The sequence below is a fragment of the Enhydra lutris genome, unplaced genomic scaffold (assembly GCF_002288905.1).
Source record: "Enhydra lutris kenyoni isolate GAN:26980312 unplaced genomic scaffold, ASM228890v2 scaffoldscaffold9, whole genome shotgun sequence".
Lineage (NCBI taxonomy): Eukaryota > Metazoa > Chordata > Mammalia > Carnivora > Mustelidae > Enhydra > Enhydra lutris.
This window is the reverse complement of record NW_019154093.1, coordinates 71,487,416-71,501,131: the sequence shown is the minus strand read 5'-3', so window position 1 is coordinate 71,501,131 and position 13,716 is coordinate 71,487,416. Positions and strand designations below refer to the sequence as shown.

At 35.6% G+C, this 13,716-nt stretch overlaps 1 protein-coding gene and 1 pseudogene across 2 annotated transcripts in view; one reads left to right on the top strand and one right to left on the bottom strand.

The window, feature by feature from the left end:
• Window positions 1–13,716, bottom strand: part of LOC111143062 (netrin G1) — a 329,149-nt gene that overhangs the window by 293,917 nt on the left and 21,516 nt on the right. The gene's annotated exons all lie outside the window — the stretch shown is intronic.
• LOC111143661 lies at window positions 3,472–3,741 on the top strand (annotated as a pseudogene).

The window sequence follows — 13,716 nt, the reverse complement described above, 5'->3', positions numbered from 1 at the left end:
GATTTCACAAAAATTCCATTCCCAATGGTTGCCACATTCCAAGAATGGCTGAACCAAATGACTGGTCACTTTTCTTCTCCAGAGACAATATAGTTAAGATAATTTTTAAGTTTTGGATTCTGGAATTTTGACTTCATGAATTATAACATAGCATACAAGTTAAACATAAGAAGTTAAAATCAACTGCCAAGATTTTTGCTAATTGTGTGGCATTGGGCAATGACATAACTTCTCTGTGCTCCACCCCCCTCGTTTGAAAAATGGGCAATCAAATTACCTAATTATTGGAGTTGTTATGAGTTAACACATTTATAAGTTTTTATAATAGTGCCTCATATGTAATAGGCACTCATTAGAAGTTACCTTTTAATATACTATTGCAAAGTCACCAAGAATTCTCTTGGCAGAGAATAGGTTTAAAATTAGGGATGAATCCCACCTCAGTCCTTACTAGCTTAGTGATGACGGACAAAACTATTTGACTTCTTGGAGACAGTGTTCTCAAGACTAAAATAAAGACAATAATACCTACCTCATAATCGTTTAAGGATTAAACAAGCAACAAGCGAAGTACTTGCTGTATAGTTAGGCGGTTACCTGAAGAGCATGTAACAGCTAACACAAACAGATAGTATATATACTAGATTGTCAGGTTGGTAAAGGAAGAAAAGCAAGAGGCTGGAGAGTAAGTTAAAATCTGGTTCTAAAAACTCCTGGATCTCTCATCCACCATCACCCTTCCCTTCCCCACTCTAGAAAAATCCAGGCTGTTGATGAAAGTATTTCCGTGTCCCTATGCGAATGTGAGACTAGAAAATCAGTGAGGCATACAGTCTGCCTTGGGCGCCATACTGACTCTGACAAAGTTAATCATTGTCACTTCAGAGGCTCTGGAAGTACTGTGGGTCTTCAGAAGATGGGTGGTTTCTTATGTCTATGAAGGGCGGGGAAATGGAGTTTAAAGTGATCGATGCAGCAGGTGTGTTGTGACGAATGCTGAGAACTACAGCAGTCCCACAGCCCCACAGAAGCTTGGCAAAGAACAGCCAGAGAGCCTCTGAGCCCCTACTGGGGCACACAACAGCAGACTAATGCAAGCTACGGAGACTCCAAAACAACCCAGTGTCTTTGAGGCAGCCAGAGGAGTAAGGGAAGAAAAACCTTAATCCCAAATCTTAAACCTCCTTTCCGTGCTTTCTGCCAAAGATTTTGAGAAGACTGTGAAAGGCCATTGGGGAGGAAAAAGGGATGTTTACTAGGCAATAGAAGGAATCTAAGTCCAAAACTCAGAGCTGGTACAGAATGGGTAGAGAAAATTAGGAAGTGTTGTACTTAAAAGTGTACGTAATGAGAAAAAAAAAATTAAATATTTGCTGAGCATTTTCAAACATCAATAACTCAGCCATTTATATTTTTAAATATTAAAAAGGGCACAGAGTATGGCATTGATTTGAAAATACAGACATGTCATGTAAAAAATGTATCTGGTTTTGAACTGACAAAATAAGACCAGTCAGTCTGATTTTATTCATATACTAAGGGCTACAGTTCAACATAATGAAATTTTGCCTTTTTAAAATGTGGGTTAGGACACTCAATATTTGTATGGTGCAACAAGTAATAATGGCTCCATTATTAATTGCCTACTCTTATTAAAAAGTTCCAATAAAGAAGAAATGGGAACTGAGAGCCTAGATATAGTTTATAATGTGAAAAACAGTTGCCTGTTATTTTATTTTGGGGTCAGCAAGGTCACTTGATAAATTATAATGTGTCTTCTAAACATTACCTATAATCGCTGTTTTTAAAACAAAACATAAATAATACCAAATGGTAAATCCAATTAATTCATTTCCAACTGGTTTTGATTATCAGCATCAATAATTATGTTCAGTTTGTATCTGGTATTAACCTTAATGATACTCTATCTGCCATTTAAGTAATTACTTTTTTATCAGCATCATCAGTAACAATAATTTTTTCTTATAATTAGCTGATTTGTCATTCATTAAGACTGCTAAATTATCCTATTAAATCATCATCTACAAGATGATCATAAAGATAAATGAAATGTTGCATGGGTACTGAAATTTGTCACTCACTTGAATTTTGAAGGATGACACAGACATGTCCCCTTCCCCCCAAAAAAGAGAAATGATTTATTTATCTTCTTTAGGCTCTAATATCCCTTTAACTTCACTTCCTTTAGGTCTTAAATTATATTTTTATGTAAGAAACCTAAATAGCTAAACACTTTGAAAACAGTTTTCTTAATTTTCTTAAAAAGCAGATGTGATGGTCTTTTTCAAGTGTCAACTCACTAAGCTACAGCCATCGGTTATTCAAGCACTAATTTAGGTGTTGCTATGAAGGTATTTTATAGATGTTATTAAAAAGTCCATAATCAGTTGGCTTTTAAGTAAAGAAGATTATCCTAGATAGTCAGGGTGGGCCTAATCCAATCAACAGAAAAACTCTAAGAGCACAGTCCATGATTTCCTGAAGAAGAAGAAAGTGTGTCTACAGAGGAGAGCAACTTCAGAACAGGCCTGAGAGTTCAAGCCTACCCTTTCTGACAACCTGCCTTATAATTTCTGACTTACCTAGCCATCCTCCATAATCACATAAACCAATTCTTTTTAATACTCTTCATAGTATATATCTCCTAATAGTTCTGCTTCCCTGGATGGACTCTAATACAGCAGGCTATTACAAAGTGGCTTGGGTATTGTATCAGAAAGATGAGAGAGTAGAAAGTACTCCTTGACCTAAAATAGATAGCTCACCATTTAAAATTTTATTAGTAGAAAGTCATTCACTTCTTTGTGTGAGCCTATAAAAATGTAGATATTTCTAGAAGGGGTAGCAGCATAAACTATTTTTATTAAGACCCCTCCCCCCTTAGAGGTTCCCAATTCCCAGTTAAGACACTAAGAGGGTGAAACTCATGAAGAACAGTTGTAACGACAAGGTGTAGAGTACAAAGCAAATGGAAGTGTTGCTACCTCGTAGCTTGGCCAAGGGCCAGTCCTGTCAAAACCAGTATTGCTAAAAAAAAAAAAAACAAAACCAGTATTGCTCCATTCATTAGGTCCCCACTCAGTTATAAACTTGCCTTCTTCCAGGCATGCAAGACCTTAGAGAAATGTACACCTTATAGGATTACATTATTAAAAGGACAATCATACCATGTTTCAAGAAGCTCTGAAGAAAATCTGGAAAGTATACATATACATGAAGACTAAATAACATATTACTAAATAATGAATGGATCAACCAAGAAATCAAAGGGGAAATAAAACAATTCATGGAGGGCTAGTGCTCACAGAGGCTGAAGCTCTACCTGCTGGCAAGACTGAGCCCCACTGCATTTTATTTATTTTTTCATGGTTTTGCAGAGACTTAAGTTTTATGGATTAGGTTAAACTCTGGACCTCCTCAAAGAGAACCCATTTATTTTTTTTTTCCAAAATGGCAGCCTCCAACTGTACACAATTGTTAGTTCTACACTAGGTGATGCTGAGAGAGAGCAAGCATTTCAGCACCTACAATTATGGAACTTATATTGTCAGGAGGATAAGACATGGCTTCAGAGAAGTTAAGAATGTAAAGGATCCTATAGAAATTCTAACCCTAGTGAACAAAGTCAAAGGAGACATTGGAATAATTCATTGACAGGTCTACTTCAGCCAACTGTATTTGACTGACAAGCTTATCATTGAGAAAACAAGAGGGACTTAGGGAGCTTAGACCAGCCACCACTGCAGCTGGGGACCACCTTCAGCATTCATTCTGGGTCCAGGGTTGGGGGCTGCCAATAGACCACAAGTGGCCTCTTACATCAGTTTAAAATAGCCTCTTTCTCTGCCTGCCCTGTATGAGCTGATAAACTGAGTTGGGTTTCTATTCTTCTACAGCCTTAGTGAAAAATGATGGTTGTCTCTCTCTCCTTGGTTCAAGTGTTAAAATGAAGAGCTAGAGCTCACTGAGAATAAGGCTGTGTATTATTTCGTCTCCTCTCCACCCCACCCCTCTTTTGCATCTCATCACCACTGGCACAGAGCACCTACACACTTTGTTTCTTCATTGACATTAAACAAAACTTTCTCCCCCCACCCCCCAAAAAAATACATGGAGACAAATGAAAATGAAAACACAATGGTCAAAAATCTTTGGGACACAGCAAAAGCTGTTCTAAGAGGAAAGATTATAGCATTACAGGCCTTTCTCAAGAAGCAAGAAAAAAATCAAATGAACAATCTAACCTTACACCTAAAGGAGCTAGAAAAAGAAGAACAAAAAAAGCCCTGAGCTAGTAGAATAAAGAAAATAATAAAGATGAGAGCAGAAATAAAAGAAATAGGAACTACTAAAATAATGAAACCTGAATCTGGTTCTTTGAAAAGATAAGAAAATTGATAAACCTTTAGCCACACTCATAAAGTAGGGGGGAGAGAGAAAGAGAGAGAGAGAGATAGAGAGAACTCAAATAAATAAAATCAGAAATGGAGGAAAAATAAAAACTGACACCACAGAAATACAAATGATAATAAAATATTATGAAAAATTGCATGTCAACAAATTGGAAAATCTAGAAGAAATGGATAAATGCCTAGAAACATATAATCTTCCAAAACTGAAACAGGAAGAAATAGAACAGATTGAGCACTAGCAATGAAATTGAACTGGTAATAAAAAAATAACAAAGACCCGATGGCTTCATAGGTGCATTGTACTAACATTTTAAGAGTTAATGCTTATTTTTATCCAACTATTCAAAAAATAGAAGAGGAAGGAAAGCTTCCAAATTTATTCTATGAAGTCATTACCTTGGTATCAAAACCAGATAAAGACACTGAAATAAAAGAAAAATAAAGACCAATATCACTGATGAACACAGGTGCAATAATCCTAAACAAAATATTTGCAAGCCAAATCCAACAATACATTAAAAAAATCATTCACCACAATTGAATGGGATTCATTCCAGGGATACAGTATAGTTCAGTACTTCCAAATCAATCAATGTGTTACATCACATTAACAAGAGAAAGGATAAAAACCATATGATCATACGGATAAAAGCCATATGATCACCTTAATAGATGCAGAAAAAACATTAGACACAATGTAACATCCATTCATGATAAGAACTCTCAACAAACTAGGTTTAGAGGAAACATACTTCAACATGATAAAAACCATATATGAAAAACCCACAGCCAACATCTGTGGCTGAGTTTTTCCTCCAAAATCAGTAACAGTTCCACTCTGACCACTTTTATTCACCACAGTATTGCAAGTCCTAACCACAGCAATCAGATAAGTAAAAAAAAGTCAAAGACATCCAAATTGTTTAGAAAGAAATAAAACTTCCACTATTTGCAGATGACATGATAATCTATGTAGAAAACCCAAAAGACTCCACCAAAATGCTATAACCAATAAAAGAAGTCAGTAAAGTTGCAGGATCAAAATTAATACAGAGAAATCTGTTCCATTTTTAAATGAAGAAGCAGAAAAAGAAATTAAGAAAACAATCCCATTTGCAATTACACCTAAAAGAATAAATCCTAGGAAGAAAGTTAACCAAAAAGGTGAAAAAGAACTGTATTCTGAGAACTATGAAACACTGATGAAATAAACTGTAGATGACACAAACAAATGGAAATATATCCCATACTCATGGATGGGAGAATAAATATTATTAAAATGCCCATGCTACCTAAAGCAATCTACAGACTTAATGCGATCCCTATAAACATAACAACAACATTTTTCATAGAACTAGAACAAATAATCCTAAAATTTATACGGTACCACAAAAGACCATGATAGCCAAAGCAATATTGGGAAAGAACAAAGCTAGAGATATCACAATCCCAGATATCAACATACACTACGAATCTGTAGTAATCACAACACTAATGTAATGGCACAAAAACAGACACATAGATCTGTGGAACAGAACAGATAATCCAGAAATAAACCCACACTGATATAGCCAATTAATCTACGAAAAAGGAAGCAAGAGTATACAATGGAAAAAAGACAGTGTCAAATGTGACTGGGAAAACTGGACAGCTATATGCAAAAGAATGAAACTAAACATACTTTCTTATATACACAAAAATAAACTGATAATGCACTAAAGACCTAAATGTGAGGCCTGAAACCAATAACATCGTAGAAGAAAACAGGTAGTGGTTTCTTTGACATTGTCCACAGAAACATTTTTCTAGTTATGTCTCCTCAGGCAAGTGAAACAAAAGAAAAATTGAAGGATTGGGATTACACTAAAATAAAAAGCTTTTGCACAGCAAAGGAAACCATCAACAAAACAAAAAGGCTACCTATTGAATCCGAGAATATATTTACAAATGATATATCCAATAAGGAGTTAATATAAAATAGCTAAAGAACTTACACAACTCAACACCAAAAAAAAAAAAAAAAAAAAAAAAAAAAATGGGCAGAGGAACTGAATAGAAATTTTTCCAAGCAAGATATACAGATGGCCATCAGACACATGAAAAGATGCTCAACATCACTAATCATCAGGAAAATGCAAATTAAAACCAAAATGACATATCACTTTACACCTGTCAGAATGGCTAAAATCAAAAACACAAGAAATAACAAGTGTTAATGAGGATGTGGAGGAAAAGGAACCCTCATTGTTGGTGGGTATGCAAATTAATGTAGCCAATGTGAAAAGCTGTTTGGAGTTTCCTCAAAAAAATTAAAATTACAATTATCATACCATCCAGTAATTCTACCACTGGGTATTTACCCACCTCCCCCAAGCAAAAAAAAAAAAACAAACAAAAAAACAGTGAAGACACTAATTCAAAAAGATATATGCTCTCCTATGTTTACTGCACCATTATTTACAATAGCCAAGCTATGGAAGCAACGAGGACATCCACTGATCTATGAATAAAGATGTTATGTATCTATCTATCTATATATGATGGAATATAAATTTTATATGTATATATAATATATATATAATGGAATATTACTCAGCCATAAAAAAGAATGAAATCTTGCCATTTGCAATGACATGGACGAACCTGGAGGGTATAATGCTAATTGAGATAGGTTAGACCAAGACAGATACCATATGATTTCACACCTATATGGAATTTAAGAAACAGATGAACAAAGGAAAAATAACAAACAAAAGCCAGACTCAAATACAGAGGACAAACCGTGGTTGCCAGAGGGGAGTGAGTGGTGGGATGGGTGAAATAGATAAAGGGGGATTAAGAGCATACTTATCTTGATGAGTACTGAGAAATATATAAAACTGTTGAATCATACTGTATACCTGAAACTAATATAACATTGTATATTAATTATACTTCAATTTAAAAAGCTGTAAAATACTCTATAAGATCCACCCACTCAAGAAAACAGAGTGTGACACATAAACTACTGAATCAAAGAATGTATGTCTAGATTAACCTTTCTAGATTATGGCTAGTTTTATTTTTGCTATATCAATAAATGAGGGTACGGGTTTGGGAGGAAAAAAGGTCAACCTGCATATATGGAGAACTTCACAATGTTTTGGCAAATTTCAGACTGGCAAAACATGACACGTATTTAAAGTTGGTTAATTTGATCGATTTTTTAGATACTTAAGATATTTCTATAGATTTTGTTGCTGGTTGTTTCTATGATAAACGGTATAGAGGTCATAGATATTGCTAAAGATATGGAAATAATTATACTATGTGCTTGTTCTTATGTTCACCCAGGATGCAATTCAAAAGAGAACAATTTTAAAATAGATTTACTACTGGGTATATTTTGTTGACCTTGACAAATGTCACCTCAATGTTGCTCCACTTCTATTTTTCCTCAAGGGAGAAGAGCTGCTCATGAGCAGGTGAAGGTAGAAGCACATGGTCAAGTTAAAGCACAGAGAGAGAAACATTTTAAGCTGTCCAGAATATTAACAAGGAATACGATTTGCATATCTCCTGAACATAGCGTCTTATTTTATATATTAGTAACTACTTCATTATAGCCATGAATTTAGAGCTTCCTGAAATTATTTATATTAAAATCTAGTATTAAGCTCATTTTTTTTTTCCTTGACATGATTCTAAAATGGAAATGAGAACTTTACCCATGATTTCCTATGATAATTGCGGACTTGCATTTAAGAAAAGAAGGAAAGAAAAGCCATCAGAAGCAACATTTGAGAACTGCCTTCCTCATTTTAGACTACGACTATATGAATAATCTTCTATTTTCACAGTAAAGCTCCCATTATTTATACTGTGAAATCGCGGACTACCTTTTCTCCAGAGATCTCAAAGTTCTTTTCTGGTATCAATTTGTCAATAGCCCAATGCCTCTGATTCTATGGAGTCCAGAGGAATCTGTTCGAGCATTATTTCTGCGAAAGCCTTTCATAGGCTTTATAACAACCCAACCTATGGAGAGCATCAATAATGACTGCAAAGTTCTTTTGCCAAGTGCTTATTAACTAACAAAAGATATCTCCATTAGCAGAAAAAAGTATGGGGGTGCCTGGGTGGCTCAGTCAGTTAAGATTAAGCTGCTGCCTTCAGCTCCAGTCATGATCCCAGGGTCCTGGGATCAAGCCCCATGTCGGGCTCCCTGCACAGTGGGGAACCTGCTTCTCCCTCTTCCACTTCCCTGCCTGTGTTCCCTCTCTCACTGTCTGTCTGTCTCTCTCTCTCTCTCTCTCTCTCTCTCTCTCTGTCAAATAAATAAATAAATAAATAAGAAGAAAGTATGGCTTTGAAAAACTGTGAAAACTCAAGGGCAATGTATTTACATCCTTCTTAAATCTACTCAAGCTTTCATTCAAAGATTAAATTTACACATATTACATACTTAAACTGTGCCCAGTAACATATACTCAATAAAAACTAATTACTTTAATTTTATAAATATGTTATAATTCAACATCTATTATGTATTAGTTATTGTGACTTAGAGCAAGTCATTAACCTTTTCAAATTTTATAAAATGGGGATTTTCTACCTGTATATGAGGATTAACATTACTCAAGATGCATGAGACCATTTTTAAGTTATTTCTCATACAAATATGAACTTTTGGTATAATAAACCTGGGACTTGAACATCAGACACTTTAGAAATTTAACACTGATAATAATGAATTATATGTAATAATATTAAACTGGGAAAAACATTAACACTGATGTTCTGCCATGTCTGGATAGATTCCTTCAGAATAAAGTTCTTGGCGATCAGCATAAATTCATAGCACTGTAAGGATGGCTGTAGGCAGGCTCATGAAGTTATGAAGATTTCTTCTGGAGCATTGCAAAGCAAATTTTAAAAAGGCATTCAAGCAGTTTTATAAATGTTTCTAACTGGAAAACAATGGTAAAACCAATAGCCCAGTGTGCCAGTGAAAATGTCATACAGTCCTAAATGAGTATTTTGGGAGAAAAAGGAACACTGAGATTTGGGGTAGGATTGTGGAAGACCCTCTGTGTATCAGAGCATATGGACATAAACTAGGTTAAATTGCTTGTATTTGAATTCTATGTTCATTTTGACCTTTTACTATTCTCACCTTCGAACAAGGACACAAACCCAAGATACGTAATGACAGTACCCATGCCTTTGATATGTAATCATCTATTATTATGTTTTATATAGCTCAATTATGTAAGTTTCATCTCTCCAGCAAAGATTTTGGTAGGCAAAGGCCTTGAATCAAACCAAGGGTCTGGTTTGACTTTTCTTTTCTGGAGTGACTTTTCTTACACCATGTTTTATAGATATCAAAGTTAATTATTTCAGTCAACCTTCATAAAAACCATGCAAAAGAACCAGGAACTCTGTAAGTTTAAATAGGTAACTTGTCCGAAATTACTTGGTTAGGCTTCAATAAGTATTTATTGAATTGAATCTCTGCATAATGTTAAGGACCTATGATTTGTGATCACTGAGCTTGCAAATACGTTATAAGAACTACAGTGCCTTGTATGGTACGTTCCCCTATTTTGTATAGTTCTTTGTATTTTACAAAGTGCCTTCACCTACATAATTGTGTTTAATGATTGATATCTTAGAGTGGGAGAATATGCTAAGTGTAAGAAATGATGTTACAGTATTATGTAGTGAGAAACACAAGGACAGCTGAGCAGGATTTAGATTAATTCATGGGTGACACAGTCATAACATTTATTACTGTTGAGATAGAGCCACAAAAGGAAATTATTTTAAAAGAAAGCTAAAGACAAGGCTTTGCTTGTCTCCTTAAGCTGTAATGCCCTTCTCTTTCTTCTTCCTTCTCAGAGCAGTTTACTCTTCCTTCAAAGCTCAGCTCAAAGGCCATCTCCTCTATGAAGCTACCACTGAGCCCTCTGAATTTGCAAGGAATTGCATCCCTCTGTGTTCCCATAGGTCTTGACATGCAGCTCTTTCAGAGCATTTATTTTCTTCTTCTTTGTAAATAACTGTTTACTTTATAAAGCTTCTTCAAGGCAGAGACTAGCTTGTCCTTATTAGCTCCCATTTTGCTCACAACAGGGCTCTGGTGGTATTGAATGAACTAGGAGGAACACCACTATTTAAAATACTAAAGACTCCCACCAAATATTCCCAAGGGTCATCTCCTGCCAGATTTGTAAAAGACAGCAAGGGAAGAAGAGATTATTGAGGGACAATAAAAATAAAATAAAATATGAAAATGGACAGAGCAGGGGCGCCTGGGTGGCTCAGTGGGTTAAGCCTCTGCCTTCAGCTCAGGTCATGATCTCAGGGTCCTGGGATGGGGCCCCGCATTGGGCTCCCTGCTTGGCAGGGAGCCTGCTTCCCCTTCTCTCTCTGCCTGCCTCTCTGCCCACTTGTAATCTCTCTGTCTGTCAAATAAATAAATAAAATCTTTAAAAAAAAATGGACAGAGCAGAGATTTAGGAAAGCAGAATGTTAGAAGGACACTTCATTCCCTGGTTATATATAGGGGCCCACTATGTATCAGGCACTAAACTAATTGCTCGGGATATAAAAGAGAATGAGGCTCTGTCCCTATTCTTCAAGGAGTTTCCAATCTAGTGCGGAAGGCAGTCAAGTAAACAATAATTACAAAACAAAGGGCTAAATTAATTGCTAAAGATAACTACCTACTACAACATGGCAGTTGCAAGTCTAAAAAAACTTTTGCCTTTAAATTGTATTAAAAATATGAGGAGGGGCGCCTGGGTCGCTCAGTGGGTTAAAGCCAATGCCTTCGGCTCAGGTCATGATCCCAGGGTCCAGGGATCGAGCCCCGAGTCGGGCTCTCTGCCCCGCAGGGAGCCTGCTTCCTCCCCCTCTCTCTCTGCCTGCCTCTCTGCCTACTTGTGATTTCTCTCTCTCTGTCAAATAAATAAAATCTTGAAAAAAAAAATATGAGGAAATAAGGTTGGAATTAGATTTCTAATCTTGTGATGACAAAGTTGTTTTACTATAGGAGTTTCAATAATAAAGTTCTATGTTGACTAGCTCTAAGAATATATGTTAAACTTATAAAATCATTGAGCAAATCTAGCATTTGACAACATCCAGACTTTCTTCAAGAACCATTTTTACTGCCCTATCACCACCAGCATTATGATTACATACTCTCATAGGGACTTTAATTTCTTTTTTAAAATATCTATTATAGTAGTAATTATTGATATACTTGTTTCATGTATTTCTCCCTCCCTTTGATCATGAGCTCTCCAAGGTGGGGAAATGTGTCTGTCTTGCTCATCTTTACAACGCTAGCTCAGTACCGTGCACATACTAGGTGCTCAATAAGTGCTTGATGAATTGGTTAAATTACTAACATTTGTTAGTTTTGTCATCCAATACCATAAAATAAAATTTCTCTATGGCTTGCAACAGCTTTTTCCCCAAAGTGTGGTGTTCATTCCAAATGTAGTGTGAGTCCAGAACAAGATCAAATTATAACTGTGAAATCTGCATATTGCACAAAACCAGCAAACACAGTTGGGAAGGTTGTGCCCATCACAAAGAAGCTATGCCAGCTAGTAGATGGGGCTGAGATCTGACCTATTTTCTCCTTTCTAAGCCATGGTGCAAGGATGCATTTCTTGGAAACAGGACCTCTTCCTAATTCACAGTCTATAGTCTTGATAATATAATTTGTTGGTTGCCCTAATTGAACACACTGTATCCAAATACCATATGTACTAAAATATTGGGATCAAGGAAGAATTATGGATCTAGGTTTCACTTAACTGTGTTATTTTCTAGTAGAGGTATAATTGACAAACAACATTATGTTATTTCAGGTATATAACATAATAAGTCGCTATTTATATATACTGCAAAAGGATCACCACAATAACTCTAGTTAATATCTGTCACCATACACAATTACAGAACTTTTCTTGTGGTGAGAACTTTTAAGACCTACTCTCTTAGCAACTTTCATATATGCAATATAGTATTATTAATTATAGTTGCCATACTGTACATTACATCCTCATGACTTATTTATATATAACAGGAAGTCTGTACCCTTGACAACTTCCATCTATTTCACCCTCCCCCCATTCCCAGCCTCTGGCAACCACCAATTTGCTCTTTGTATCTACAAACTTTTTTTCTTTTCTTTTCTTTTTCTCTTTTAGATTCTGCATGTAAGAAACATGATATGGCACTGTCTTTCTCTGTTTGACTTATTTTATTAGTATAAGGTCCCCAAGGTCCATCTAGGCTGTCACAAATCACAAGATTTCATTCTTTTTTTATTGCCAAATAATGTTCCATTATATACCTCACGTTTTCTGTATCTACCCAGTATTAGATATTTGGGTTGCTTCCATATCTTAGCTACTGTAAATAATGCTGCAATGAACCATGTTTCATTTTGCTGAACAGGAATGTGATGGAGATGGAAACCCACTAGATGTGTTTGAGGAAGGGCATAATGTGGATAATACAGTAACCAAGAAAATTGATTTGGGATCCAGCATTTCCATTTCCCATAGTGAATTTCTCTCTTTTATTTCAAAGCATCCATGACAGCCAATGCATTGAGCCATTCCAATAGCTGATTAATAAAATGAGCGTTTAGGGGCACCTGGGTGGCTCAGTCAGTAGGGCATCTGACTTTTGGTTTCAGCTCAGGTCATGATCTGAGGGTCATGAGCTCAAGCCCCATGTCAGGCTCTGTACTGCATGTGGAACTTCCTTAAGATTCTTTCTCTTCCTCTCCCACTGCCCTTCCCCTCTGCTCATGCACACACACTCTCTCTCTAAAAAAAAAAAAAAAAAAAAAAAAAAAAAATTAAGTCAAATAAGTTTAATTTAATTTATATTCACATAGTTATTTATTTTGTTAACATTTTCTTTTGTTTTTAGACAGTCATTATGCTGTCATTAGACATGTCTAGGGTATTTGTTAAAACAGTGATCCATTACAATCTCAAATGCAAATGCCATTACAACCATGAATGATTATTTTAATACTGTGTTATTTAGAATACATATCATTTATTTTAAAACCACAGTTGTGAAATTATTTTGATTTTAAATACCTGGCTTGGAGCCAGAACCTCATAAGCAGTTAGTTATTAGATGCCATTTGTAACATCAGGAAAGGCCAGACAGTTCACAGAAAGGGGAACTAAAGGGAAAGCATTCAGAAGATCCCTTCAAACTAGAAAATGAGAATCAGAATGCTTCTAACTTTTTATCAATA